The 24,897-nt window shown below is 37.5% G+C and overlaps 1 protein-coding gene and 2 long non-coding RNA genes across 12 annotated transcripts in view; 1 reads left to right on the forward strand and 2 right to left on the reverse strand.

The window, feature by feature from the left end:
• The window catches only part of FGF14 (fibroblast growth factor 14), a 686,012-nt gene that overhangs the window by 298,827 nt on the left and 362,288 nt on the right, over positions 1-24,897 (reverse strand). The window lies entirely within an intron of this gene.
• LOC144576599 (uncharacterized) overlaps positions 1-24,897 on the reverse strand; it is a 161,068-nt gene that overhangs the window by 77,159 nt on the left and 59,012 nt on the right. The window contains exon 1 of the long non-coding RNA XR_013518767.1: positions 1-24,897. This exon is cut by the window's left edge and continues 75,009 nt beyond it; it is cut by the window's right edge and continues 59,012 nt beyond it. This is a non-coding gene — a long non-coding RNA (uncharacterized LOC144576599).
• Positions 20,125-22,723, forward strand: LOC144576604 (uncharacterized). Its single transcript, XR_013518802.1, has 3 exons — positions 20,125-20,232; positions 21,483-21,958; positions 22,241-22,723. It is a non-coding gene; the product is annotated as an uncharacterized LOC144576604 (long non-coding RNA).

Here is a 24,897-nt window from a genome sequence, read left to right on the forward strand (position 1 = left end):
ATGGACAGAAGAGAAGGAGCGGGTGAGGGTGAAGGGGCAGAGAAGAAAAGATTATGGTCTTAGCTATACAAGTCATGAATATTATACAAATTAAAATCTCATTATAATCATAAGATTTCTCACTCCTGTACTTGATCTGGAAAGAGAAATTGAAGTCTTTGATGCTACGGTGACAAGTAGTTACTCTCTGGTAACAATCCAGATCTCCTAACAGGGCTTTGTTATGTCTAGGCCTTTGGGGGATTTTACTCTACATTATTTTGTCTGTGTGTGAAAGGTTCATACACATGCTCCTGACAAAGCTTGTCATCTGGGGGTCGTTTTAGTCACCGGCAGGATATAGCTAGACAAACATTAGGCAGCTGATAAAAGACAGACACAGCGACAAAAATTAAGGTCTTTCACAGATTTCTGTTTGCAGTAAAATGAAACAGTCTCAAGACCAAACAAAACAAGTTAAATAGAAAAAAGTAAAGTGTGGTCATGTAATATCTTGAGATTTTGGACTTTAACAAAATGAAGATGGTAAGAGAAGAAGAACCCCTCCCATGCTGGGGCTTGTGAGGATAGAGAGCAGCTCTCTCATGGCACTGCCTCACTGTCTATTTTCAGCCTTTCCATCCATGCCCGGTACTGGCTCGCACATGAAAACCGCCTGTTCTGGATGTATGAGCCCCCTTATTAATCTCATATCTGTTTATTCTCATAAAGTGATGCCAAGTGATCAACTATGGAATTTTTTTTTCCTTGTAGTTCTGCTAGAGAATCAACTATGGATTTGGAACAAGCTGGGGTATTCATGACTGCTAATGTGGTGATGAATTACCCCTTCAAAGCATCTATCACCATTTTTAGAAAAAAAAATAGAGATACTAAAACAGAATAATGAAGTCCCAGCTACTTGAGAGGTTAAGGCAGAAAGATTGCTTGAGCCCAGGAGGTGAAGGATACGGTGAGGTATTATCATGCAACTGCACTCCAGCCTGGATGACAGAGCAGAACCCTGTCACACACACAAAAAGAAGCAAACAAACAAACAAATGAACAACAACAAACAAAACCCAAGAGATAAAAAGATGGAGAGGTGAAGCAGAAGAACAAAGAGAAAGAAAAAAATGATGTAAAAATTAAATGCGCTCTGAGCCTTCTACATATAGTATTTCCTACTCAGGTATGCTAAGATTTATTTTAAAAATTTGATCAATCATAAGCTTTTCTGAGAAAACCATGAGAATAAATGTTAAAAATATAGACATTTTAAGAAACATTATGTTTTTTTCTGAGGATTATCTTCTTGGAAGAAAACACTGTCAAATGGTATGTTAGGTTTCTGTCACAAATTTTGAGGTGCTCACAGACTATTTGCTGTCTTGCTATGGAGCTATTTCAAATGTTCCCACTGAGACATAAATTTATAAACAAACAGATTCATAACCCGAAAGGAATTGTGTATTTCTTGAATAATAGAATCCACTGGCTGCACAATTTGACAACTTAAACACAGTGAGTGATTTCCTAGGCTTAATCAGCCTTCCTCCCAATCTCAGAAGTGCAAGATTGCCTGGAAATGTTTATTTTTCATGTCTGTTTCATAGTCTCCTACTACCTACTAGGCTCGGTTATATATTATATTTTATTTCATTGTTAGGAAAATTGTGTCAAATAAGCATTTGATCCTTTTTTTATTTTTATTTTTATTTTTTGAGAAGGAGTTTCGCTCTTGTTACCCAGGCTGGAGTGCAATGGCACGATCTCGGCTCACCACAACCTCCGCCTCCTGGGTTCAGGCAATTCTCCTGCCTCAGCCTCCTGAGTAGATGGGATTACAGGCACGCACCACTGTGCCCAGCTAAGTTTTTGTATTTTTAGTAGAGATGGGGTTTCACCATGTTGACCAGGATGGTCTCAATCTCTTGGCCTCATGATCCACCCGCCTCGGCCTCCCAAAATGCTGGGATTACATGATCCTTATTTTTAAACTGAGGATACCTTAGGATGGAGAGATGACAGGACTTGCTTAGAGTCTAACAGCATGTAAGAGGCATAATCAGGTTTAGAGAAGAGGTCTTCCAATAGCAAGAGCACAAAGGAAGGTCAATAGCTAATGTTCAGTGAGTGATTTCTATAAGTCAGGTACTTTCAATGTATTAATGAATTTAATCTTGACAACATATTTAAAAATCTATAAAATCCCATTTTAAATAAGAAGAGAATGTGGCACAGAGTAGTTAAGGAACATTAAGGTCAAACAGGTAAATGATGGAGCCACAGCAGCCTGGCTAAGTTGGAATCACTACTTATAGTGCCTGTCCCAACTGATGAGTGGAAACAGGATATCACAAATAAATAGTGAGCATCTTAAAACTCTCTTATCTCTTCTTCTGTGACTCTTAAAAATTTTGGTTGACTAATTATAGATACAATGCAAAAAGCAACTTTTAATTTTTAAATGAAAATTTTTCCACCCATTTAACAGTTCTATAATGTTCAGTATAACTTCATATATGTATAGATTGACCAGAACCAGGCATAATCCTAAGAGTATATGTAGAATACTAAGTATAAAAGATAGCCAGGAAATCATAAGATTGTGCCTATATTTTAAGTATCAATGATAGTACATTGACTTGGATCCCAGGTAAACTAAGGCAGACAAAAATGATAAGCAATGAAGAGGAACCAATTATCAAAAAGTGATTTACATTTAATTAAATTAAGAGTTACCTTCAATTTTTTTCCTCAGATCATAATAGTTGGTAATTTGAATTTTAAAAAGACATAAAATGGCTTTAGATTATTAAAAAACACAAGTCTTCCATTTTCTACTCCAGTCATTCATTTCATACATAAATGATTATTTCATAATACAGAACAGCTAAAAACACAATAAAAAATATTGCAACCTTATTTTTTTCACAGTTATTGCCATGGTTTTTTGTTGCAGAAATAAAATGGAAAGAGGGCATCAGAATTAAGAAAAAGTCATGCGTATAAAATGTGGTTGAAGTCTAGATTCAGTCAAAAGTATTTTTCTATTCTGTTAAAAATTTAATTACTTATTTATATATTTTGAGACAGAGTTTCAGTCTTGTTGCCCAGGCTGGAGTGTGATGGCACAATCTCAGCTCACTGCAACCTCTACCTCCTGGGTTCAAGTGATTCCTACCTCAGTCTCCCAAGTAGCTGCGATTACCGGCATGTGCCACCATGCCTGGCTAATTTTTGTATTTTTAGTGTAGACAGGGTTTCACCATGTTGGCCAGGCTGGTCTCGAACTCCTGACCTCATGTGATCCACATGACTCAGTCTCCCAAAGTGTTGAAATTACAGGCATGAGCTACTGCACCCAGCCTGCTAAAATTTATGAGAAAAACGAGCAGAATTTAGACTTTGTTTACATTTCTAGACACTTTTATTTACCACACATCTGTCAAATAGAAAAAAGTTCTGCTTTGGTATCACAAAAATAATATATATTTTTAAAATCTGTTAACTTATTTCACATTATCACAGGCTATATGCTTGCAAATGCTTGATCGTCAAAAGAGTCATAGTGAAAACATGAATTCAAGAAACAATTATCTTTAAGACTAGCAATAAGAATGTATACTATCAATTATACATTAATTGTTTTTAATCTACCGTTGTTCTTATGCAAAAGAGAATTTTAAAATAATTCTTTTCAAGAAAATTCATGGTAGGATGTTTCTAAATGTTCCCTGATAGGATATGCAGACTAATCATCACACATTCCTTTCTACCTATCAAACATAGAGGCAATGCATCAGTGTCACATCCAGATTGCAAACTCCCCATGGGGTCAAGGCCTGGAGGTTAGGGTGGTTGAACAAAACTGTTTCCTTCTGTGCTATTTTTCCAAAGATCCTCAAGCAAGCTTCTTAATAAAATTAAAAGCTCAATGGGGATAGCATTGAATCTATAAATTACTTTGGGCAGTATGGCCATTTTCACAATATTGATTCTTTCTAACCCCATGTAGGGACATGGATGAATCTGGAAATCATCATTCTCAGGAAACTGACACACGAACAGAAAATCAAACACTGCATGTTCTCACTCATAGGTGAGTGTTGAACAATGAGAACACATGGACACAGGGAGGGACGCATCACACACTGGGTCTGTTGTGGGGGGCTAGGGGAGGCACAGAGGCGGGTGGGGAGGTTGGGGCGGAATAACATGGGGAGAAATGCCAGATACAGGTGATGGGGGGATTGAGGCAACAAACCACCTTGCCATGTATGTACCTATGCAACAACCCTGCATGACCTGCACATGTACCCCGGAACTGAAAGTATAATTTAAAAAAAAGGCCGGGCGCGGTGGCTCAAGCCTGTAATCCCAGCACTTTGGGAGGCCAAGGCGGGTGGATCACGAGGTCAACAGATCGAGACCATCCTGGTCAACATGGTGAAACCCTGTCTCTACTAAAAATACAAAAAATTAGCTGGGCATGGTGTCGCGTGCCTGTAATCCCAGCTACTCAGGAGGCTGAGGCAGGAGAATTGCCTGAACCCAGGGGTCGGAGGTTGCGGTGAGCCTAGATCGCGCCATTGCACTCCAGCCTGGGTAACAAGAGCCAAACTCCGTCTCAAAAAAAAAAAAAAAAAAAAAAAAAAAAAAAGGCAGGGGGTGGGGGGAAAAGTTTAACGCATGCTGTTACCTAAAGAGAAAAAAAAAATTCTACTGAAAAATGCAAAATGCATTTCTCCCCGTGGAAATAGTTAAATTTATTTTTTCAGCTTCAATAGCATTTTCAGCATGTTTTGTGCTCTCTATAAAAAAATTACAACAACCAATATAAATACTCTCCAAAATTTAACATATTAGTGCTCAATACTAAGCTGATAGATTAGAGTAATATTATTTGTCTCTTTGGAAAAGAATTATATGAATTTTGGCATAATACCCCTTCTCAATAAAAGATAATAAAATTCATTATTTTCATGAATAACAACTGGCATTTGAGTGGCCAATATAAGCCAAGGCATTATTTTAAGTATTTTAGTTCATTTAGTCATCAAAATGACCTTAGGAGGTAGTTCAACTGTAATTTATATAGTTCCCATTTTACAGCTGAGAAAATTTTGTTTTTCGGAAATTACAAAAACAAACTGTTTTCTTTTCCTGCACCACAATATATATGACTATATGTATGTATACATTTTAACTAACCTGCTATCAGGATAATTTGAAAAGATTTTAAAAATTTTTAAACATAATTCAAAACTAATATTTTAAAATTTAAAAATTAAACAAGACTGCTTAGAAGAAACAGGAAGTAATGTGACAGGTGCTTTTCTCCCCAGTAGTATAGGAAGTTTACTCTTAGACAAGCTAGGAGAGTATAAATCCTAAAAAGACTAGTCAACTGCAGTAGTGAGATGGGGGCAGAAAGTAGAAGAAGGAATTCTATCTAACTGACTGTGAACAATCAATTGAAATAACTCACTACTTTCAGATCAACCTATTTTTTTAAACATACCTCTTAACTTTATTAACATCTAGATAATATCTGTAATGTTCCTTGCTCCTCATCCCCATGTATGCTGTTAGCAGTCCATCCTTCTGGATAGAAGTGTATTTTCCAGTTATACTTGTTGATTTTTGGATGTGTGCTGGGGGAGGGAAGCATATTATATTTGTAGTCACCCTAGACTACTAACGGATACTTTCCAGTAATTCTCTCAAAGTGGGCATATGTGAAATATAATCTCAAAATTCTTCAATATCAAGATACCTTTGTTGTATCCCTAAAATCAAATGCCAGTTTGGCTGGATATAGGATTCTAGGCTTAAAGTCTTTTTTCCTGCAGAAATTTTTTCTAACTTTTGGTACGTACTATATCTGGCACTTCTCCCCTGCAGAACCTTAAAGATAATGCTCCATTTACTCCTAGCATCCAGTTTGTCCAGTGATAAGTCTGCTGTCAATCTGATTCTTGTTCATTGGTAGGTTATTTCTCTTCTCTCTCTAGAAGCCCTTATTATTTTCTCTTTATCCTTAGAATTCCAAAACTTTTCTAAGATGTGTCTAGAAGTCAGTGCTTTTCATCAGTTTTACTAGGTACTCGGCCAGTACTGACAATCTCAAGATTTGAAACTTTCTTTAGTTAGGCAAAGTTTTCATCAATTATTTCCTTAATTACGTCCTCTGCTCCATTCGCATTCTTCTCTTTTTTTCTGGAATTCCTATCAAATGAATCTTGGAGCTTCTGGATCTATTCTCTATATTTCTTTTCCTAATTATGTGTTTGGTCATTTGCACTGTTTTCTTAGAGAATTATTCAATTTTATCTTCTAGAATGTTCATTCTTTCTTTAAGTATATCCATTCTGCTACTTAGATCATACATCATCTATTGAATTTTAATTTCCAAGACACCTGGATGGGAACTTTTCAAATTTCTAATCACCTCTTGTATCTCTCTGATGCTATTAATCACACTGCTTCTCAAGTCTTCTTCTGTTTCCTGTGTTAAGTCTGATTCTTTGGATGTTAGTTCTGTTTGCAGAGTTCTGTGTCTCTCCTCTTCTGTTTTCTTAAAAATTTTGGTGACTCCTGTTGAAATACTCAAATTTGTATGTGAATAATTTTTACACTTATCATAATCTATCTCTAGTGACTTTGAGGGAGAGGCCAAACATAAGGTCAGAAAGGGTGTGCCCGTTCCTTGACTTGTGGGCACAGCCGTTTTATCTTCCTCTTGAGTTTTGTGCACCACCTGGTGTTTCATCGACTTTTTCTACCCAGAGTCCCCAACCAAATAACTAAAGGGAATTTCTTTTTGTCTATGTGAGGTTTATTTTTTTTTTTCAGTCAGGTAGGTAGTCTTTACCTATCCTATTTCAGAGCCCTTTCCTTCCTCTTCCTCCTCTGGCTCAGAATCCTCTACTGAGTCAATGAAAATAGTTTCCACGCCATCACTGGTTCTCTAAACTCCATGCTTTGCATCTACCAAAGTATGACCCTGAAAGGTTGAGTCCATTTCCTTATGGAACAGTGAAGTCTGTTCTTCCTCTTCCTCTAGACTTAAGGCCTCTTCTTCCTCTTCCTCTTCCAGCCCTGAGGCCTCTTTTTCCTCCTCCTTCTCCAGCCCTGAGGCCTCTTCCTCCTCTTCCTCTTCTTCCTCCTCCATCCTTGAGGCCTCCTCCTCCAGCCCTGAGGTTTCTTTCCCATCGTTCTTCATCCCTAAGGCCTCTTCATCCAGCTCCTGTAGCTCAAAAAGCTGTTCCTCTTAAGTCTCTAAGTTGTTCATCTCCTCTGGCTTAGCCACTTTTTACATAGTAATAATTTTCAAATATGGCAGCTCTTTTTAAATGTGCTACGTCTGAATCAATGTGAAACTTATAGACTACCAGATAACATTCCAGACCTGCTGAATCAGAACTTTCAAGTATGGGGCTTGCACATGTACATTTTACAAATACCCACAATGAATTGCATGCTCAATCAAGGCTGAGAATATGTATCATTATAATCTACCACATTCAAAGCACTTCCTTATGTATCAGTCCTCTATAAATACAAATCACCAAGTTTCAGCTCAATGAAGATATTTGCAAGGCACCATGACAATATGCTCAGCTTTGTGATGAGCAACCTAACAGTCATGACAGTTTTGAGAATATAGTCAGTTGGTCATACACTATCCTTACATTCTAACCATCCCAGATCTTCATTTTGAGCTCCAAGTGAATTGGGGTCCACCTAAATTTTCTCATAAGAGGGTAATTGGTAACTCTTGCCCTACCAGCCAGTAGGGTTTTAAGAATTGCTTTCTGCTCCTCTGTGTCATGATTCATGGGGGTTCTGCTGACCTGTTTCTCGGCAGATTCAGGACATCCTCTGTGCCTAGTCACTCGCCTTCCCTACTAGTTAAGACTTTCAGGGTCCTGGGTGCCACATTCAAAGGCATCTCCAGTGCCAGCCTTGTGTCTAACTTCCCTGATTTCTATGACAGATAAACATCTAGTCTTTCCCTGGATAACTCTGAGGCTGATGTTCCTGCCTCTCCCTTGGAGAAGTAATAACTTGCTTAAATTCCCATCAGTAGTAAATAATGGAACAGATATTCAAACAGGTCTCTGATTCTAAAGGTCACACTTTTCCTCCTTTTATAGCATACTGATTAGATATTCCTCCCCAAAATGAGATGTTCTAAGCAAGCCTTTGGCAGGTGCTGAAGCCTGAGACATTCATAATTAACTTCTCTTCATGTTGTACTTGTACTGAAGGTATACTCTGTTGTTTATGTAGGAACTGCACACTTTAATACAGAGCTGGGAGAGGCAGAATTGGCCTTCTGTTAAAAGTATGAGAGTTGGACTTGTATTCTTGCCCAGAAGGAGGGTTATTCCATTTAGTGCAGATATGAACACTATGGGTGCCTTCCTTAAGAGATAATATTTAGTTCAAAACAAAAAAAGTAATTTTATTTTTGTCAGGTGCTTTCCTACAGCAAAAATAAAACAAAAGCATGAAAGACTGAATCATATATAATATTTAGGGAAAACATGCACAATATACTCATTAATTTATATAAAGCAGTCATTTGATGATCATGATGTTGATCATAGTGAATAGTGTAAACATACTAGTGAGAAAGAGATGGGATTTGGAGGGAGTGTGGAGGGAATGGGCTTATTGGAGGGAGGGAGATGAGAGTGGCTGCAGAAATGTCTATGTTTATAGCTTCAGTAGTAATGAAAAGGAGACCTAGGAGGTAAGAGAGTGAGAGAGTAGGCCAGGTGCAGTGGCTCAAAACTGTAATTCCAGCACTTTGGGAGGCTGAGGTGGGCAGATCATCTGAAGTCAGGATTTTGAGAAAAGCCTGACCAACATGGTGTAAGCCATCTCCACTAAAAATACAAAATTAGCTGGGCGTGGTGGCTTATGCCTATAATCCCAACTACTTGGGAGGCTGAGGCAGGAGAATCACTTGAACCTAGGAGGCAGAGGTTGCAGTGACCCAAGATCGCACCATTGCACTCCAGCCTTGGTAACAAGAGTAAAACTCCATCTCAGAAGACAAAAAAAAAAAAAAAGTGAGAGAAAAGCATAAAGGTCAGATAAACAGTAGAAAAGTAAGATGATTAGAAGAATGGAGCAAGATTTTGGGTACTGCCAAGAGTACAATTGAGATTGGTCATAACAAATTAACATTTCCCCAGCGTTTGTGACTCTCTAGCAGCACTTAGCAACTAGAGTGCAAGCACACTGAATGTGAACAATTGGGTCACTATGGAGATGGGATGTTACCTGACAAACACAATGTATACTCAGAGTCAAGCTAGTTTAGGGCAGTAGCATGATGATCATTGAAATGGCACATAAGAAGGTAATGAGAAAATAAGAAGCTGAAGAACATAGGGATCCAAAAAAAGGCTGAAGAATGGCCTTGGAGGGAGATGATAAACAAGAAGGTTGGAGGGAGAAGAGGTTGTGGTCAGAGTAGAAGGTATTTGATTAGTGGTTTTGGAAGTGGATAGTTTTGATGATGATAAGCTAAGGGTATGACTATTGGGTGAATGTGGCTCAAGGGGAGGGAAGAAAAATATTGGAGAGAAGGGCACCAAAGAACTGAAAACTGAGAGTAGTGGAGATTATGCATCTCCTATATGCAGAGGAAGCAGACGTAGAGTTAAGAAGACAGGAGTGTGGTGCCAAAGTCTTGGATAAACAAAGAGCGGAAGATGGATAGTGTATAGGTCTGAGAATAGGACGGTAAAACAATGATATATTTCTATGGCAACATTCTTGAAAGAGTAGAAGCTTTGTAAAAGAAAGTAAGGGAGTCATGCTCTTGTGGGAGTGAAGTTCAAGGTGGACATCTTGAACAACTCATTCCCTAATCCTGAGAACATGTGATGAGAGAAGAAAGAACCCTTTGGGAGAACTATAGAGGAACTCAGGTTTCCCAACTCTTCCTCTTTCCTGGTGGCATCCTTTATGAGTAGCTGTGTATTGCCTGTCACCCAGCAGTAGCCTTGGGTTGCAGAACAGAGATGCCAGGTATCTGGCATAGTTGAAGTTAAGGGAAGGGCAATCAGCAAAATATATGGAAAACTGGTTTGTTCTGTACCAAGCATAGAAAACTGTTGATTAATCAAATTCAACATATATTTGCTGAGCAATTACTTTGGCTAAGAGTCCACGATGAGATAATTTATAGTCACTACCAGAAATACCAAACTGTTTCCCTAGTCCATGATTCTCAAAGCCTAATGCATATATCTGACACACGAGGCAGCATATTCTTTTTAGATTATATAAAAGAAGGAAGCAGGAGCCATGACTTCTATTCTTAGTTCTTCTACTAATAGATTGTGAGCAACTACTTACAACCCCAAATCCCAGCCTCCTCATATAGAACGTGAGTGAGAATTAAGTAGACAATCACTAATTACCATTCCAGTTCCCAGGATCAGTGATGTCATGATTCACAGGACTCCCCAGATAGAACTGTGATATCTACTCTACTCCACTTGGGAAGATACCCTGCCTAATTCTACCTTACTTCATAAATCCCCTCCCACAAACTTCCAGAATACTGTTGGGCAGGCCACCCTGCCCCACCTCACTCAGCGGCCTTACTAAACAGTCAAAAAGAGCTTCCTTTTAAATCTGGGCAAGAAACAGCCCTCTATTTTTTAAAGGACATAGCCAGTTGCCTCTCCTGGCACTCCAAAAAATAACAACCAGGCATCACAACTTTGTATTGTACCATTTAAAGAACTCATCTCTTTAAATAAAAATGAGAGGAGAGGGAGCAAATTAGGAGCAATTGGAAGATTTCCTAATCACAGGCCTTGAAAAACAAAGTTTGCAAAGCTATTCAGTCTCTTGGAGCCATAAGAGCAAGGAATCATTGAAATGACAAGCTAAACTCGCTCAAAGAGATGGCATTATCAACCTCCCTTTTTTTGTTGCTGTTTTATTTTTTCCTCACTCCATCTGCTCAGAGGAACCCAATCTTGCTGAATTGGTAAGAACACTGCTGGAGAATTACAAATTAATAAGAGGGATGCCAGAGAATATAAATAGATGACATTGTCTCAGGTAGCCAATAAATGTATTCAGTTTAATAGCCAAATAAATGGCAAAAAAAGCCACTTATTTAAAATATTTGAAATTGCACAAAATGTTAGGAATTATATCATTGTAAAATAGTACTCAAATGAAATAGATGCCAGTTCCATTTTAAACTATAAAAAACAGAGTATCTTTGTATAAAGCCTTTGTATTAACAAATATTGAATTCTGTGTAAGTGCTTTATGTGTTAGATTTTACCATGTACATTAAACTTTGCATGTAATTTCCCAATATTATATCTTAAGAAAATTTCTCAGTCTATTAACAAATCAGAGCACGTACCTTGTGTGAAGCCCTATGCTGGGCTCCTTAGGAAAGAGGCAAAATGCAAGGCAGGGCCTCTACTCTAAATAATTTACAGCCAAGTAGGAAACCTGTACACAAGTAGTAAAATATTTTCATACAAACACAAAATACATAACAGATTACCATTGCCAGGTAGTGTCTAAGTGATTGCCAGATGTCTACTAAGGAAAGTTAAGTGTTACAGTTTAACCCTAATATCAACCTTTCAAAACTTATTTGATAGGTAAGTAAATGAAGTTAGAGCAATTATTCACGGTTATATACCTGGTAAGAAGCAAACCAATATTCAAACTTAAAATCAAATTTGATCCTCCATTTACTCCACGGTGCTACCAACTAAAGTGCTACAGATTTTTAATAATGGGAAGAATATGCTTGATTAACAATAGTGAGATTAGGCATCGCAGGGTATAAAGCTCTTAATAAATTATTTTCATAACAGTTTTATTGAGATACAATTCATATACCATAAAATTCCCCTTTAACGACGTACAATTCAGTGTTCTTTAGTATATTCTCAGAGTTGTGCAACATCACCACTCTCTAATTTAAAAAACTGTATCATCACAAAACGAAACTACATACTCATTATCAGTCATTTCTTAATCTCCCCTTACCCCAGGCTGAGGCAACAACTAATCTACGTTCTTTTTCTATGAATTTACCAATGCTAGGCAGTTCCTATCAATGGGATTATACAATACGTGGTTTTTTATGTTTGTCTTCTTTCACTTGGAAAAAATTTTCAAGGTTCATTTATGTCATAACAGGGTACACTGACAGGTACAGTAGGTCTCAGTTGGCAAGTTTAGGGCATTGGCATAAGGATCATTGAAATAATGCATAAGAGGAGAATAAAATAACAAGATATTAATAAACATGAGAATCTAAATGAGGTCCCAGTGGAAAAGATAAACAAGAACATTGAAGGGAGAACAACTGTGGTCCAAGATCAAGATATTTTAATACTTTTTATTGAAAAGTAATATTTCATTGTGTTGATATACCACATTTTATTCCTTCATTTATCAGTTAATGAACATTTGAGTTGTCTCTAATTTTTCACTATTATAAATAATACTGCTGTAAAATTTATGTACAAGTTTTACATGAACGTGTTTTTTTAAATCTTCTTAGGTATATAAAAATTTTACTAGAAATAGAATTCCTGAGTTACTCTATGTTTAACATTTTAGAAAGCTGTATGTGTTTTCTAAACTGTCTGTACCATTTTACAATTCCGCCAGCAATGTATGAGGATTCTAATTTCTCCACATTCTTGCCAACACTTATTTTTGTCTGACTTTTAATTTTGGTTATCCTAGGAGTGGGAAGTGGTATCTCATTGTAGTTTGTATTTGCATTTCCATAATGACTAATGATGTTGAGCATTTTTCTTGTGTTTATTGGTAATTATATAGCTTTTCTGGAGAACTGTCTATTCAAATGCTTTGCCCATTTTAATTGGCTTATTTTTCTTTTTAGTGTGGTCTGTGTTTTTACATATTCTGAAAACAAATCTGTCATGAAATACATAACTTGTAAATATTTCCTTCCATAACATGAGGTGTTTTTCACTTTTTTGATAGTCTACTTTGGGAGCATAGGTATTTTTAATTTTAATGAAGCTAAATTTATCTGTTTTATCTTTTGAGACTTGTGATTTCGGTGTCTTAGAAAAGACTTTGCCTAATTTACTATCATGAATATGTACACCTATTTTTCTTCTAAGAGTCTTATAGTTTAGGTCCATGATTGAATTTTTATATATGGTGTGAGGTAAAGGCTTAACTTCAATCTTTTTCATGAGGCTGTTCAGTGATTCCAGCACCATTTGTTAAAATGCTATCTTTTCCCCCACTGAATAGTCTTGGTACACTTTCCAAAAATCAATTGACCATCAATGTTACAATGACTCTCAATACAGTTTTACTGATACACACAACACACATACACATGTGTGCACATAAAACTGAATCTCTATATATATATGAACATATATATACACATACATATATACATACATGAACATATATATACATATACATACACACACATATATAATTAAATGATACATATTTTATGCATACTCTTATGCCATATATACTGGCATACTTCTTGATTTGGTTTGTAGTAACTTTTGAGATCTGGAAATGTGAATCCTCTAGCTTTATTCTTTTTCAAAACTGTTTTGGCTATAAGTCCCTTCAATTTAGGATCAGTTTGTAAAACTCTGAAGGGGAAAAAAAAAGACCAGCTGGGATTTTTTTTTGTTTGTTTTTTGTTTTTTTTTTTTGAGATGGAGTCTCACTCTGTTGTTAGGCTGGTGCACAGTGGCACAATCACCGCTCACTGCCACCTCTGCCTCCTGTGTTCAAGTGATTCTCCTGCTCCAGCCTCCTGAGTAGCTGTAATTACAGGCATGTGCCACCACACCCAGCTAATTTTTGTATTTTTAGTAGAGACAGTGTTTTCACTATGTTGGTCAGACTGGTATCAAACTCCTGACCTTGTGATCCACCTGCCTCAGCCTCCCGAAGTGCTGGGATTACAGGCGTGAGCCAACACGCCCGGCCATCTAGCTGGGATTTTGATACGAATGAAATTGAAACTGTAGTGAAGTTTGGCAATTTTGACATGTTAAGAATATTAAGTCTTCTAGTCCATAAACATGGGATGTCTATTTACATAGGTATTTTACAACTTATTTTGATGATGTTCTGTAGCTTTCAGTGAACAAGCACATTGAAATACAATTGTAGAAAGACTTTTATAAAAATTTCTATTAATAGCTTATGTTCTATTAATAGGTTAACAATTTGAGCTCTTTCTATCCATTGTAGTAAACTCATAAACCTAAAGGGCTGTCGGAAGAATCAGAATAACTAGAACTTGAGACAGATCCGTCACCCAGGCTGAAGTGCAGTGGCATAATTTTGGTACTCTGCAACTTCTGCCTCCAGAGTTCAAGCGATTCTCATGCTTCAGCCTTTTGAGTAGCTGGGACTACAGGTGTGTGCTGCTACCTGTAGTAGAGATGGGATTTCCCCATGTTGGCCAGGCTTATCTTGAACTTCTGACCTCAAGTGCCTGCCCCAGCCTCCCAAAATGCTGTGATCACAGGCGTGAGTCACCACACCCAGCAGTGTGCGTGTGTGTGTGTGTGTCTTTTGCATTTTCTATGTGCCAGATTGTGTCATTGGTAAATAGAGATAATTTTACTTCTTCAAATATAATGTTAAATAGATGTGGCGAGGGGAGACATTTTTGTCTTATTCCTGATTCTAGGGGGAGATCATTCAGTGTTTCATCATTTAGTCTGATGTTGATGGGTTTTTTTTTTTTGGTAGATGTCCTTTATTGACATTCTCCTCTGTAACTAGTCTGCTGAGATTTCATTATGAAAAGGTGTTGAATTTTATCAAATAATTTTCTTCACTGATTGAGATGAGCATGTAATATTTTGTTCTTTATTCTATTAATATATTAAATTGAAGAATTTATTTATATAACAATGATGTATTCCTTGGATAGATATTTCTATTTGATTATGGTATATATTCTTTTGATATGTTGCTAGATCAAGTTTTTGATATTTCATTAACATTTTTCATTTGTATTCATAAAGGATATTGATCAATATATTTATTCCCTTGTAATATACTTTTATTTTGATATTAGAATAATAATGACCTCATTGAAAGAATTGGGAAGTGTTTCTTCCTATTCTACTTCTTCAAAAGTCTTAAACGCATTAAGTAGAATTCTTTTATAATAAGCTTTTTTTAAAAAATTGCTTTTTGGTCATTTTACTTTTCATAGAACTAAGTTTAGTTTTCTGTATTAAGTCTATATTCTGTACATAAGTTCTATAGTTCTTAATAAATTTAATTCAGTCAAAGTAGTCAAGAATAATGAGAGCACTTAATAGCTCTCATTATTAAAAAATGGCTCTCATTATTAAAACTATTTTTCATTTTCATATCACTGGCTAGAACAGTACATATAAAGGGTTCAGAATTTAATTTTCCCTTATTTTGCATGTTTTTTTTTCTCTGAGCCATTATTTATATAAGAAATAATTTTAAAGGTCACTTTTAAGTGAGAAAAGCAGCTCCTCACCATATAACATAACCAGATTTCTCTTACAACTGAACTCAGTGAAAGACTTTTATAACAAATTCTATTAATAGCTTGACTTAGATTCTATTAATAGGTTGACAATTAGAGCTCTTTCTACTCATTTAGTAAGCTCATAAACCTAAATGGGCTGTCCAAGGACTCAGGATAACTAGAATTTGAAAAGTAAATTATGAATATGTTGAATGTTCAGGCCAGGCTATCTTTCCTCCTTTTGCGTAGCCAATTCCCAAGTCAAGATTTTATTTAAAATCAGACTTTCTAATAAGAGTAATGGCAAACCATCTCTCTATCTAGCAGGGGTTCACTCAAGAAACAAAGAAATACAGGCACACACACACACAAATATTTATAAAACAGCATAAGTATGATATGCATTATCTATATCATGTATAACATAGATGACTATATATATATTATAATCATTATAGTTCAACAGGGGATATTTTTTCTTTTAAGCTTTAAGGCATACATGTTCTTCTTTCACTATAAATGGAGATTAAATGAAGAGAAAGGGGCATATATAAACTAATTTCCTCTAATATATACCCTTTCTACTATCCTAAATGGCTAGCAGGAAAGATAATTCTAATGATATTTTACATGCTTACCATGTTGCAAAGGTTACAACTATCTTGAATTCCCCTGATTTACTCATTCCACACATAAAAGAAATGTCAAAAATGGCAAGTGAGTTTTCTCAAATCTATGAGAAATGTCAAAACTTTTAAGGAAAATCTAGCTTATGGCTATCTTAAGCTTTCCATCCTTTGCTTGACTTAGCATAATCTTATTTGCTAACTATAGCCTTTAAGAGAAGAGAATAGTTTAGAGAAGAGAACACAGCTGGAATGTGGACATGGATGTATGTGTGTGTCTTCATGCTTGACTGGGGCCGATGGGTTATCCTTTCAAGATTTACCTGTATTTATTCTAGGCCAACCTGCAGGTGTTTCCATAGCAACATCTCTTGATGACTATTATTGTTGTGACACTAAAGGAGGTGACAATCTTAGGGAGGCTTTTTTTTTTTCTTATTATATAGAGAGAAACTAATAGCAGTTAATGTTCTATGATTATTCATCACCCTTTATTGGCAGAGTATGGCCACCTCTGGGTTTTGACTTGGTGTCCTTTCACCCCACTCACACTGAAATCTCTCTGCTACCTGTTCTTCATGGTACAACACAACTCTGCCAGCTGTCACTGTTAGAAAACCCCAAAGAAGGGAGGAAAGAAAGAAAGTGTGTCTTTCAGAAGAAAGAGGTTTTGATGCCTTTTCTCCTTTTCTCCCTTTCTTCCTGAATGGTTTGCATGTTTGTGCTTCCCCCAAATTTATATTGAAACTTAGTCACTAATGTGCTGGTATGAAGAGGTGGGACCTTTGGGAGGTGATCAGGTCACAAAGGCAGAGCCATCATGAATGGAATTAGTATTCTCACTGTACTGGGTCTTTCAAAAGGCCCAGGGGAGCTGATTTGATTCCTTCCATCAGTGGAAGTAAGAAGGCACCATCCGTGAGCCAGAAAGCAGGCCTCGCCAGACATCAAATATGCTGGCACCTTGATCTTAAATTTTTGAGCCTTCAGAACCATGAGAAACAAATTTCTGTCATTTGTAAGTGCCCAGGTCATGGTATTTTTGTTATAGCCGCCTGAGTTGACTAACGCATTTATCAAATGCTTACTATTTACCAGATGCTTACACTTCTATAGGCATTTATCAAGTGCTTCTAGGTGCTTAAATACATACTTCATGCATTGAGAAAGCCACTGAGAAAATTAGGTATTGTACTGACCCCAAGTCTTCAGGTTAGGGAATTTGTTTTTCTTGCTTTTCCTTTTTTAAGCTTTAAATAACAGATGCACTTCTTTTAAAATAATTGAGTCTCAAATAGAAAGGGGAGTCATAAACAAATTAATTTTTTACCTAGTGAATCATTTTATCTAAAATCTTCCCTACCTGTTAATCTTGTGTATGGCATCCATGTCTCTCCTGAGCTTTGCAAGTCTACCTGCCTTACTAGCCTTAGTTGCTCTGAGGTGGGAATGTGCCTTTTCTTTTCACAGGGGAAGGAGCATTCGGCTGAAGATGAGGCTCAGCAGAACACATTCTCTGGGCATGCTAGAAATCCACAGCTCATCCATACAGAAATAAAACATGTCTGATTTATATACAAACAATGGTGACAGGATTGTCACAGCACACATGGTAACTTCACTGGCTTGGAAATCATCCCAAAATCAACTAACAAGCACTTCAAAAAGGAGGGCAAAATGAGACTCTCATGTTGCCTTATGTGTGTGCCTTTCTTTAAAGTCAAGTGCCAGATCTACTTAGAGCAGATGTTCCTATTTTTAAAAGCTGATTTGGTTAATTCACTATTGCTATGTGTAATAAACACTGATTTGGTTAATTCACTATTGCTATGTGTAATAAACACTGATTTGGTTAATTCACTATTGCTATGTGTAATATTAGATATTTTTCCTTTTATAATGATATAACTCAGGATGCAAGACTTTTTCCATCTCATTCTCATTAACTAGATCCCCACATCTATAAACTTCCTCTATCTGTTAATAAAATAGTTACAGCACATATTTCATCTTACACTAGAGCTAACCCAAAGAACAAAATATTTTGAAATAAACGCATTTGAAGAATCAAACAATTTGAGCCACTATAGCATCATTTGTGTGGAATGACACTCACTGTGTCATTACAAATAACTCAAAGCTTAAGCTACATTAAACTATGAGACCTCTACTGCCCATTACAGCTCCTCCAGGCTGTGATTTTGAGGAACCTAGCCTAAAGAAGAAGCTACAGAAAAATTTGACTTTGAGATTTTATATGATAAAAAATTGAAAATCTTTTCAATAATATATATGAAACAAAACTATTTTTTTACCCTCTGCTCCCATCATTTAGCTATGTAGAATGGAGGCCCAAATCAAAACAGAATACTTTCTTTCTTTTCTTTTTTTTTTGGAGATGGAGTTTCGCTGTTGTTACCCAGACTGGAGTGCAATGGCAGGATCGGCTCACCACAGCCTCCGCCTTCTGGGTTGAAGCAATTCTCCTGCCTCAGCCTCCCGAGTACCTGGGACTACAGGCGCGTACCACCATGCCCAGTTAATTTTTGTATTTTTAGTAGAGACAGGGTTTCACCTTGTTGACCAGAATGGTCTCGATCTCTTGATCTCATGATCCACCCACCTCGGCCTCCCAAAGTGCTGGGATTATAGGTGTGAGCCACCGCGCCCGGCCCAGAACTGATACTTTCTTTAGGAGACAAGAATAACCATTTAATAAGAATGGTGGGAAAAGGCTCTGGATTATTCAGTTTATTATTTAGCACATCTTGTGTCTTGTGCCCCTGTTATGCATTAGGCTCAATGCTGAATGCTAAGTATATAGGAGTAAGCAATAGAGAAATGATCATTCTTGTGTTCATATAGTTTATAATCTTGCATGGGGGACAGTCAACAAACAAGTTAACAAATATATAAATTACAGACTCGTTTGGAGAGAAAAGTATTGTGTTCAACTATACGATTTTTAGCAACCCTATGTAACTGTATAAGATATTTTCATTCATAACATCATTATTTATTGAGCCCCCACATTCCAACAATGACATACTTTAGTAAAAGAAGCATATTTGTCTATGGATCATTTGTTTTTAGATAATTTTATTGAAAGCCAAGAAAAAAAATGTACTTTGTAAAGACTTCTTGGGTGGCAAATTTAATATGCTTTTCTTTTTTTTTGATAGTCTCACTGTCACCAGGCTGGAGTGCAGTGGTGCAGTCTCGGCTCACTGCAACCTCTGCCTCCCGGGTTCAAGCCATTCTCCTATCTCAGCCTCCTGAGTAGATGGGAGTACAAGTGCCTGCCACCAAGCCCAGCTAACTTTTATATTTTTAGTAGAGACAGGGTTTCACCATGTTGGCCAGGATGGTCTTGATCTCTTGACCTTGTGATCCGCCTGCCTCGGCCTTCCAAAGTGCTGGGTTATTACAGGTGTCAGCCACCACACCCAGCCTATGCTTTTCTAATCAGTCTGCCCTAGGTTCCAGAGATCAATGTCCCAAGGAGGACACGCCCCAGCATGCCCTCAAAGATGAAGCAGGGACCCCATGGGGTCAGTTTGTGTAGATATGGTTCTGAGCATCTTCGGGGGAAACATTCACATAAACATGGTTTTAGCACAGGAAGGTGCCTTAGGATGACTTCCGATCTTCTTTGTAAAATCTTGAACGGTAAGAGTCCATTTCAAGAAGAGTTCAGGTGTATAACTTCACTGATATCTTGGGTTGGTCCATATCTCATCAATGTCAGGGCACAGCCTGAGTCCTACACAGGGACCCCAGGGAAGCCGGAAGGAAAGATGACTGTGGGAGAATCAGCTACAAACCTCCCTCCAGCTCTCTCCCTCAGAATAATTATGTTACTGTTGTTCCCATAACAATCTAGGCCCCTGAGGTTCTCCATAGAATACATGGTATAAGTGAACACTCAGTATGAATTTCAATGAAATCTTGTTGTAATTCTGATCTTAAAGGGAAAAATCAAGATCCATGTTACATAGAAATGCACTAGGCATTGCTGTCTCCCCATGAAACATGACTTAAGCACAGGATATTTGGCAACTGCTTTATAACGTAAGTCAAAATAAAATTGGTTTCCATGCCTCCCTTAGAGTTACATAAAAATCAGAAGTGGCAGAAATGTTCATGTTTTACATTTATGCTTTGTGAAGTATTTTGTGTTTTGTCCTCTTATGTAACCACCCACAAAGAACATATACAGCGGTCAATTTTTCTCCCCTTCTGCATACTTATTTTGCACCATTTATAATTAGAGGCCTGATCATGAAAAAGATCCAAGTACAGACTATTTTTGTTGCAAAAAATGAAATTGAAATTGTTCTTTATTATAATGAGGTGAATATGGTTTGCACTTAGCCACACATTACACATCACTTATTCATCACAATGCATTAGATTTCCTTATGCACTTATGATATTTGAAGCTCAAAAATGCTAAATAATTTGCTCACATTTGTACAGCTAGTGCTAGGGATTAGAATTCAGATTTGAGTTACTATGAAGCCATGTTTTTTTTGTTTTACTGAAAGTTCTTTCTCTTATGCCCAATTTGATAACAGTTTAGTTAAGTTTGAAACATTCAACACTCATTGTGATATTAGAATTATAAATATTCCTCCAGGGCTTAAAGACCAAATATCTATATTTTCTTCTTTGATTGAATTACGGCTAAAACCTCAATAAAGATATAATGAAAACATAAGACAGCAAAAAAGCAACAATATTGGTAGTCTTCATTTTGGATCTTTGAAGAGCATTGAATCCATAAATGCTCCATAAGACCTTTAGAAATGTATTTACTTAAGGCCAAAAGGGTATGTACAACCCATGACAGAAATCTATAGTCAAACCTGTTTATATGAATTCTTAATAAAACATTTTATAGTGCTGGGCACGATGGCTTACACCTGTAATCCCAGCACTTTGGGAGGGAGAGGCAGAGGGATCAAAAGGTCAGGAGTTTGACACCAGCCTGGCCAACATGGTGAAACCCTGTCTCTACTAAAAATACAAAAATTAGCTGGGTGTGGTGGCATGCATCTGTAATCCCAGCTACTTGGGAGGCTGGGGCAGGAAAACCACTTGAACCTGGGAGGCGGAAGTTGAAGTGAGCAGAGATTGCACCACTGCACTCTAGCCTGGGTGACAGAGCAAGACTCCATCTCAAAAAAAAAAATTATAAAGAAATATTAAGGAATAATGGTAATGAGGTTTCTATTTATTTGTTCATCCAGGTTTTAAGAGTAACAACAAAATTAACATTCATTGCTGTACTTTTCTAACATTACAAATCTGTTCATTAGCCTCCTGGCATAGGAACCATTTGATGCAGGGATGTTGAATTTATAACATCACGTGAAGGTGAGAAATATGCTGCTCTTGACATTCAATGTGAAGATACTGATGACTGACTCCAAAACTCCTGCTGGCCAACAGCACCACATTCCCTTCAGACCAGACAGCCTGCAGCACAGGACCTTACCCAGCGGGAGTTTACATCCATGATGGAATCAAAATTGCAAGCACTGAAATGCAAGAGCTTTCAGCCTTTTCTCTCCACTACCCACTAAACAGGATTTCTGTTTGGCTTTCAGCCTCTTCCTTCTCCAACTCTGAACAGAGGGTCTTAATTTGTCTGGCTAGTTCTTGGGCTCTGTGATTCACAATCAGAAAGAAATAGACAAAGAAGATGGGCAACGACAGAGGCAAAGGGATGGGAGCTGGAAAAATTCTACAGAAAAATAAAAAGCCTTCAAATAAAGGTGTGAGAACAGCCATGGTAGGTAAACATAGCAGATGGGAGAGAAAACTAATAGGGTCTTAAGGTGTTTTGAGCAACAATGTAGTTTTTTACCCTCCCATGGCATTTGAGAAATCCCAATATAGAATTTGACTTACTTGGAGGCACGTTTTGTTTCAGGGTTGTATTCGGTTTGTGTTCTTTGATGCTTTCACCCCAGTAGGGCTATACTATATGGGCCCTAATGTATAAGTGTGGCACAGTTTGGGGGAGAGCCAGGCAGGGGACAAACACTGTCACTGACATTTTGTTCCTCTCCAGGAACAACACTGACCCTTGCAGATGCACTGTCACAGCCATACCAGGATGACACCATACAGAGGCTGTCTATGAGGGAAACACCATGGGGAAGGCAGCACTAATCCCAGCTATGTCCTACTCACCCCTTCTGGATTTTTAGCTCTAAAGCAACCAAGATTTTTATTCCCTGAGACTTTTCTTCAGGAAACCTACCTGAGAAGGAACAATGACAAGGAGCTCACAAGGGGCCAACTGTGGTCCAGGACTCTTCAGAGGATAAACTTAATGACAACAATCAAAACTTCACTTGACCACAACTGTGTATTCACTTGGGCAATTGACTCACACACGAGAAAAATGACTTGAAATAAGAAAATACTTGAATACCCTACCCATAAACTTTGTAAGCTGGAATCCCTTTCCATGAATCCACATGTCAGTATTTATAGTACCTTCATGATCAGTTACTTTTTCAGTGCATCTCAAGCATACTCTGATTTCCAGAACATTTTGAATTCCATCTTATCATAACTAACCATGGAAAATCACGCTGTTTCAAACAGTAACAAAGTCACGTAACAAAACACAACATAAAATAACAAATAAAATACAATAATTCTACAATAGAATCATCATGAGAAGTGGTGGTTAAAATGGAGCACATGACCAGGGAAAGGCTTAGGTTCGACCAATTCCTGGGAGAAAAAGAAGTGTTCTATCTTTAAAGAACACGAAGCTTAACAGGCCCATCCAAATCAATATTTCAGCCTACTCATACACACACACACACACACACACACACACACACACACACTTATGCATGCATAGGCAATGACACCATAAATCTCAGAGAGTTAAAACGCTTATACTCTTAGGCTTGTCACCTCAGCATTACTAGGACAAGATCTGAGCTACCCATGCCGAAACACATGCTTAAGCAAACAGGAGAACCTGGCACCGAGTTACATTAGCATGCAGTGTCTATTCAGCAAAATGCTCACTGGCTCTAAAGCATTTATATCAATTTTAAGGATTATTTGCAAAGAATCATTTAGTTTCAGCAAAGCACTTTGAAACAATTGCCATTCAACGCACTTGAAACCAAGAATTCCTATCAGCTCAGCTCACAGTGTGGAGATGTACAGTGTGGAGAGGTGGGGCCCATATATTGCAGGGTGTCAGCACGCCGTCTGCCTGAAAAGTCATTCATTGCTAAATGCTGCATCTCAGGAGAATAAGCCTAGAAAAGTGAGGCCCGCACAGCAGAGGAAAATGCAAACTCTGTATTTGCCATGATTTCAGCAGCTGTGCCTCCCTTCTTTCTGGGATTGATGCGCTATTTTATCTAACAGCAAGAAAGGAGAAGATTGTATAATGTGGCAGCAGATACAAAAGGAGAGGATGTTACTGCAGAAGCTACAACTCAATTTTCCTAGAGATTGTACTCTCCAGAAGCCCGAGGCTCTGGGATACAACATAAAGACAGAGAGCTGACGCAATGGAGCATGACAGGTCATCACATTGCAAGTCAGCTGGAACATCTGATGGAGTCACAATGTTTTCTCATTCAGTGGAGAGAACAATGAATGAGAAGGCTCTTAAGAGTTAGAAGTGTAGCCATTAAGCAAGGGATTTGTATAAATAGATGACTTCTTCATGATACTGGCTGTTTAGGCCAACAGAGGATGACAGTGGCAGCACTGGTTGCTGCATCTGGATTTTCTATCTGTGAAATAAGAAAGACATCTTCCTCCCATCTATTCCCCTGATCAGAGCTGCAGGTGAGTCGAGTGAGGCACTAGCCTTGGGCACAAATGTACTGAGGTGCCAAACATCAGTCACCAAGGTAATATTCCAATACAAGAGTTATTTTCATGAAAATTAATGCAAAAAATCCATGATAAAATGCCACATTTTAAAATTAAAAACAAAAAAACCATCCCACATCTGTCCCACTCAGCTCACCCTCCTTACCCTAGTCCTGGTACTGCCCCTCACAGGGATGGTGGTGGCATTAGATAATGGCTATGCCATGAAACTTTACAAATAAAGAGCACTGTTATGCTTGAGCACCTGCTGGAGTATGTGTAAGGTGCCAGACTCTCTATAAACAGGATCCCACCTTGTTCTTGTAAAATTTTGAGGCTGCCATTATTGTTCCATTTTACAAATAAGATGCGTGATGTTCTTAAAAGTCAAACATCTGGGCCAGAATAGAATCCTGAATGTCTAAGAAAATCTTCTGTGCTGTTTCCACCCCATTGTGCCATTATCCACTAACAAAGAAACTCATCCTAAGACTTGTTTCATTTATTCTAAAGACTTGAAATAATACAGAGAAATCAAGTGAGGCTCTCTGATGCCTGAGTTGAGAATTAAACAACTGGTCACCTTCTAAAAAGAGTCCTATGTCCGAGTATAGGTGTCTGTTAGCAAAATTCATATCAGAAATAAGGTGTGTTTTTTTTTCTTTTTTATTGTATTTTAGGTTCTGTGGTACATGTTGAAATAAGGTTTTAAGGATAGGCAAGGGTGAAATCTGTGGTGGGCATAGAAAGAGGAGATAAAGGAGACTGCATGGCTCTTTTTTGTGTTTACTTATTTTTATTTTTTATTTTTTGCAGCCATGTGTTTGGATGAAGATGAGTACAGAGAAGCCAGGTAGCTTCATTTAAATG

The sequence above is a fragment of the Callithrix jacchus genome, chromosome 1 (assembly GCF_049354715.1).
Source record: "Callithrix jacchus isolate 240 chromosome 1, calJac240_pri, whole genome shotgun sequence".
In the NCBI taxonomy this organism is placed as follows: Eukaryota; Metazoa; Chordata; class Mammalia; order Primates; family Cebidae; genus Callithrix; species Callithrix jacchus.